The sequence below is a fragment of the Chrysochloris asiatica genome, unplaced genomic scaffold, assembly GCF_000296735.1.
Source record: "Chrysochloris asiatica unplaced genomic scaffold, ChrAsi1.0 scaffold00060, whole genome shotgun sequence".
In the NCBI taxonomy this organism is placed as follows: domain Eukaryota; kingdom Metazoa; phylum Chordata; class Mammalia; order Afrosoricida; family Chrysochloridae; genus Chrysochloris; species Chrysochloris asiatica.
Window position 1 is genome coordinate 6,502,472 of NW_006408578.1, and position 6,379 is coordinate 6,508,850.

The following is a 6,379-nucleotide window of genomic DNA, read 5'->3' on the forward strand; positions in this document are numbered from 1 at the left end:
GCGTGGCTGGTAAACTGGGACCACGGACCTTGTGGTTCAAACTGACAGTGCCTTAACTCTTATTGTCTCCTACAATGTGACTTGAGTTTCCCATGACTTACACAATACGTTCATCTTCAGCTCAATCGTCTATCTACTTAGAATGACAGAATAATTTCAGCTAATTGTTTTAGTTGTTGTTAAAGTGCTTTCAAACAGGTTCCAGATCTTCTATGAGGTTTCCAAGGAGCAGCTAGTGAGTTTGAACTGCTGACTTGAAGTTAGAAGTTTAGTGCTTATCCTACAGTGCCACACCAGAACTCCTTAGAGACTAATTTGTTGTTGTTGTTGTCAAGTACCATCGAGTCGGTTCTGACCCATAGCGACCCTGTATAGGGTTTCCAAGAAGTGGCTGGTGAGCTTGAACTGCCAACCTTGCTGTTCAAACCGACTTTGCAGCCCAGCACATTAACCCACAGCGCTACACCAGGACTACCCAGGATAATTTAGCCTTCATTAGTATTTTCTGCATATCTCTATTGTAGTACTTGAGGAACCCTGGTGGCAAGTGGTTGAGCGCTTGTCTGCTAACCAAAAGGTCCAGAGTTTGAACCCACCAGCCACTCTGAGGGAGATAGATGTGGCAGGCTGCTTTTGTAAGATTGGTGGTGGTGGTGGTTATGTGCTGTGGAATCGGTTCTGACTCACAGTGACCCTGTACGGGGTTTCCGAGGCTGTAAATCTTTATGGGAGCAGAAAGCCTCATCTTTCTCCCGCAGAACAATTGATAGTTTCGAACTGCTGACTTTGAGTTTTGCACCCTGATTCGTAACCACTACGCTACCCGAGATTACAGCCGTGGCAACACCTTTGAGGCAGTTCTCTCTGTCCTAATCAGTTGCTTTGAGTCAGAATTGACAACAATGGGTTTTGTTGGATTGGATTTACTATGGTACTTATCACATCATGCTATGATTTTCATTTGCATGTATGTGTCCATTACTTGCCTGTGAGTCCCTCCAGGTATTGTTGTTAAGTGCTGTCGCTTCGGTTCTGACCCACAGCGATCTTGTATAGGGTTTCTGAGGAGTGACTGGTGAGCTTGACCCACCAACCTTGTAGTTCAAACTGACCTTGCAATCCAACACATTAACCCTCATGCCACACCAGGACTCCACAACTCCCTCTGGGGCTTAGGCTATGTCTTAAGTCATCTTAATTCCCTTATTCTCTAAGCCCCAGCAGTTGACCATGCTGAACATAATAAGTTTTTCATAAGGCTTTGTACTAAGAGATCTGTCTGATATGCATGTAGTAATTTATTAAACATATATTTATTAAGCATGACTGTGTTCCCAGCACTATGACAATCTTCGGGAAGTCACTCTGAACCCTGGGAGAAAATGACACACACATAAAAAAGATTAATTGCTAATAATCATACATGGATAGAGGTTCCCAGTGTATTAAGAAACAGGGAAGCATTTGCTGTAATGTGGTCAGGGAGGACTTCAGGTAAGGATGCTTGGAGAAAGAAACTCTGACCTGCATTTAGCAGATGATTATCATATTATCAAAGATAAGTTGAGAGGAGGCCATTAGCACAAGGAGGCAGTAAGAGAAAAGACATTGGGGTGTGACTTAGGCAAGTGTGGGTGGAAAACTTCAGCAATTTGGTGGTGTTGGAGGAACATCAAATGATAAATGTTCCTCACAAGAGATGAGAGAAAACCAAAGCAGATGGGAGTGGGCAGTTTGTGCAGTTATAGAACTTGGATCTTATCCTATAGGAGATATTGATGCAGTAAAAGGTCTCAAGCTGGAGAGGGATGTCAAAAGACTGATATTTCAGAGAGAACCACTCTCTGACCTAGTGAAGAACAGATTCAGATGATAAGACTAGAATTGGAAAACCCAGTTTGGAGATTGTTGCTATGGTATTAGCAAGTTATGGAGAAAGCTTGGATGAGCGCTGTTGTTGTTGTTGTTAAGTGCCGTTGAGTCAGTTCCAACTCATAGCGACCCTGGATAGGGTTTCCAGGGAGCGACTTGTGGGTTTGAACTGCCAACCTCACGATTCAAACCTATCTTGCAGTCCATAGAAGAGAACTAATTTGAACAAGAGTTGGAAGATGTACTTGTGAGGATTTGCAGTTTAATTTGAAAGTGAAGGAAAGGTAAGGAAGATTCAGTTAAATTATGAAGCCATTTTCATAAGAGAAAGAATAGAGAAGAAAGCCAGATTTGGGGGAACATAAGAAGCTCTGGTAGCTTACGAATTGGGCTGCAAACCGCAGGGTTAGCAGTTTGAAACTACTAGCTGTTCTGTGGTTCCGCGGGACAAAGATGAGGTTTTCTGCTCCCGTAAAGATTTATAGCCTTAGAAACCCTGTACAGGGTTGCTATGAGTCGGAACCGACTCTATGGTACATAAAAACAACAACAAGGAGCTCTGGTAGTATAGTGGTTACGAATTGGGCAGCGAACCGCAAGGTCAGCAGTTTGAAACTACCAACTGTCCCGTGGGAGAAAGATGAGGCTTTCTGCTCCCGTAAAGATTTACAGCTCGGAAACCCTGTACAGGGTCACTATGAGTCGGAACTGACTCCATGACACATAACAACAACGAGTTCATTTTAAAGGTGCCTCTGATTCATTTGGGAGATATTCAACAGGTAGTTGGGAGCTTGGAAAAAGTATGTTTGGTGCTTGCGGGTGGGGGAGAGTGATAAGGGTGCAAAACGAGGCTACCTGGGCTAAAGGTGTAAATTTTGTCATCATTAGCTATAAGGCAATGCTAGAAACTGATGACAGCATGAGATGGGCAGTGGGTTGGCCTACCTCCCTGAGAAAGACCAAGAAGCTGGTAGAAGATGAGCTCATAGAGGAAACTGAGATGGGCAGTGACCACACTGTTGGGAGGACCAGCCCTGCTCACACACAACTGCCCCAGAGGGGGCTTTGTTAGTCTCCTTGTCCCCTTTAGTCATCCTCTGTACTTGTCCTTCACAGAAGTCACCATAACTGTACATTGATATCTGACTGTGTCATTGCTTAATGTTTCTCTCCCCTACTAGAAAGTAAGTTCCATGAGGGAGGGATTGGATCTCTCTTATTCCTCAAAGAATCCCCAGGACTTCCCAAATGCCCAGCAAATCATAGTTACTCAATATTGTTGTTGTTAAGTGCCATTGAGTTGGTTCTGATTGATAGCAACCCTGTATAGGGTTTCTGAGTCTGTAAAACTTTACAGGAACAGAAAGCCTCATCTTTCTCTCATGGAATAGCTAGCTGGTAGGCTCGAACCATGGACTGTGTTCGCAGTCCAGGGCTTATTCTGTGGAGCCACCGTGTTCCCAGTTATTCAGTGAGTGTTTGTAAAACATAAGAATGGTGTTCTGAAGTCCCAGGGAACAAAGTTTCAAAGAATGTCACTTTCAATGATAAACCATTGCCTCTGTATTATTCAAATAAAAGCATGAGATGTGCTCAATTTTATTTTTAACATTTCCTGTGGGTAAAAAATAAATCAAGTTTCTGTCAGGCATTTTTTTGTTTTATTTTGTTTTTCTAAGTATGTGACCATTTTTCTCCCACTTCTTCTAGATTTGACCTGAAACCTCCAAATACTTGTAAAGAGGAAAAAGGCCAACAGAGAGTTAGAATATACTAGTGTGTACTAGTCCTACTGTGGTGCTGCGAGTTAATGTGCTGGACTGCAAGGTCCATTTGAACCTCAAAGTCAAAGTTCAAATACCGGCCACTCCTTGGAAACTCTATGAGGGTTGCTATAAGTTGGAACTGACTTGACGGCACTTAACAACAAAAACAATATTGTATAACTAAATGATAGCACTGTCATTGTTGCCTAAAGCCCCACTGGGTCTTTGGGCAGGAGAAAGAACACTTTCATGGAAATCTTTATAGGAAAATATAGATAATAAATTAAGGAAGGGTATAGTTTTTATATATTGTTGTTGTTAAGTGCCATCGAGTCGGTTCTGACTCATAGCGATCCTGTATGGGGATTCTGAGTAGAGTTTGGTGGGTTTAAACCACCAACCTTGTGATTAATTGTCCAGCAGCATGCCAGGGCTCCTAAAATACTGTAACATTTAATTACATTCCAGTGTCAAACATTGAATCCTTTACAAATAAATAGTGGTTATGAATTGTGCTGCGAACCACAAGGTCATCAGTTCGAAACTACCAGCTGGTCCGTGGGAGAAAGATAAGGCTTTCTGCTCCTGTAAAGATTTACAGCCTCGGAAACCCTGTTTAGGACCGCTATGGGTCGGAACCAACTCACTGGCACTTAACAACAATAACAACAATGGCACTGTGGAGTCCTGGTGTGGCACTGTGTGTTAATGCACCAGACTACAAAGTCATTTGAACTAGAATGGTCAGTGGTTCAAGCTCACCATTCGCTCCTTGGAAAGCCTATACAGGGTCGCTATGGGTCGGAACCGACTCGAGTACACTTAACAACAACAATGGCACTGTAGGATAAGCACTCGATGGCAAGGTCTGTTTCAAATGCAAAGTTGGCAGTTCAAACTCACCAGCCATTCCTCTACAGGGTCACTATGAGTTGGAAGCAACTCAAAAGCACTTAACAGTAACAACAATAGCTAAGGATCATGAGCATTTCTTCATATGTATGTTGGCCACCTGAATGTCTTCTTTGGGAAAGTGTCTATTCATGTCCTCTGCCCACTTTTAAATTGGATTATTTGTCTTCTTGTTGAGGTGTTGCAGTATTTTTTTTAAAGTTTTGGGAAGTAGTTCTTTGATATGTTGATGCCAAACAATTTTCCTGGATCTGAGGCTTCAGTTTATACTCTTTTAGTGAAATCCTTTGTTGCACATTAAGTGTCTAATTTTTAGGAGGTCCCAGTCATCTATTTTGTCTTCTATATGTGTGTTTTCAGTTATGTTTAATAGTGTAACTATGTCATGTATCAGAGCTCCTAAGTTTGGCCCTAGTTTTCATTGATGATCTTTATAGTTCCAGGCTTTACCTTTAATCAAAGCTGAGTTCATTTTTATAGAAGGTGTGAGATACAGGTCTTGCTTCATTTTTCTGTAGAGGGATTTCCAATTTTTCTAGCACCGTTTGTTGAAGAGAATATCTTTTCCCCTTTAAATGCATTTTGACCCTTTGTCAAAGATCAACCAAACATGTTGTTGTTGTTAGGTGCCATTGAGTCGGTACTGACCCATAGCGACCCTATGCACAGCAGAACGAAGCACTGCCCGATCCTGAGCCAACCTTACTACTGTTGCCATGCTTGAGTTCATTGATGCTGCCACTTGGCCAATCCATCTCATTGGGGGTCTTCCTCTTTTTCTCTGACCCTCCACCTTACCAAACATGGCTGCACTTCTTCCAAAACAGATGGATTTACTTCTGGGTTCTCAACTCTATTCCACTGATCTATGTGTCTTTTATTGTACCAATAACAGGCTGTTTTGACTACTCTGACTGGGGTCAGTTTTGATATCAGCAAGTGAGAGGCATTCTACTTTGTTCCTTTTTTAATAAAAAATAAAGAGTCTCTTTCCTTTACTTTTAGTGACTAGTGTTTTCATCTTTTTGAAGAATGATGTTGGAATCTGGATTGGGATTGAAGGATATCTATAGATTGCTTTGAGTAGCACTGATATTTTCACAATGTTGTCTTTCTAGCCATAAGCAGGTTATAGTCCACCATTTCAGTAGGTCTTTTTTGGGGTTCTTCTAGCAGTGTTTTGTAGTTTTCTTGATATGGATCTTTTGTTTCTCTGGTTAGATTTATTCCCAAGTGTTTCATCTTTTGGGTGGCTATTGTAAATGGTACTATTTTCCTGATTTCTTTTCAGAGCTCTCTTTATTAGTGTAAAGGAATCCAACAAATTTTTGTTTGTTCATCTTGTGCCCTGCTGCTTTTCTAATTCTATCACTGAGTTCCAATACTTTTCTTGCAGAGTCTTTGGGATTTTCTAAGTATTGGATCATATCAGCTGCAAAAAGAGATTTACTTCTTTTTCCAATTTGCATGCATTTGATTTCCATTTTTTGCCTTTTAGTTCACTCTGCGACTTCTGTCACAATACTGACTACAAATGTGACAGATAAAGGGCATCTTTGCCTGGTTTCTGTTTGCAAGGGAAATGTCTGCTGGTTTTATATGTTGTTGTTATTAAGTGACATTGAGACAGTTCCAACTCTTAGCAACACTGTATAGGGTTACTGAAAAGCTGTTGGTAAGTTTGACCCGCCAACCTCGTGGTTAAAACTGACTTAGTGGTCCAGTGTTGAGCCTACAGCATTACACCAGGACTCCTTGGTTTTATATTGTTATTGTTAGGTGCCATCAAGTTGATACCAACTCATAGCGACCCTATGCACAACAAA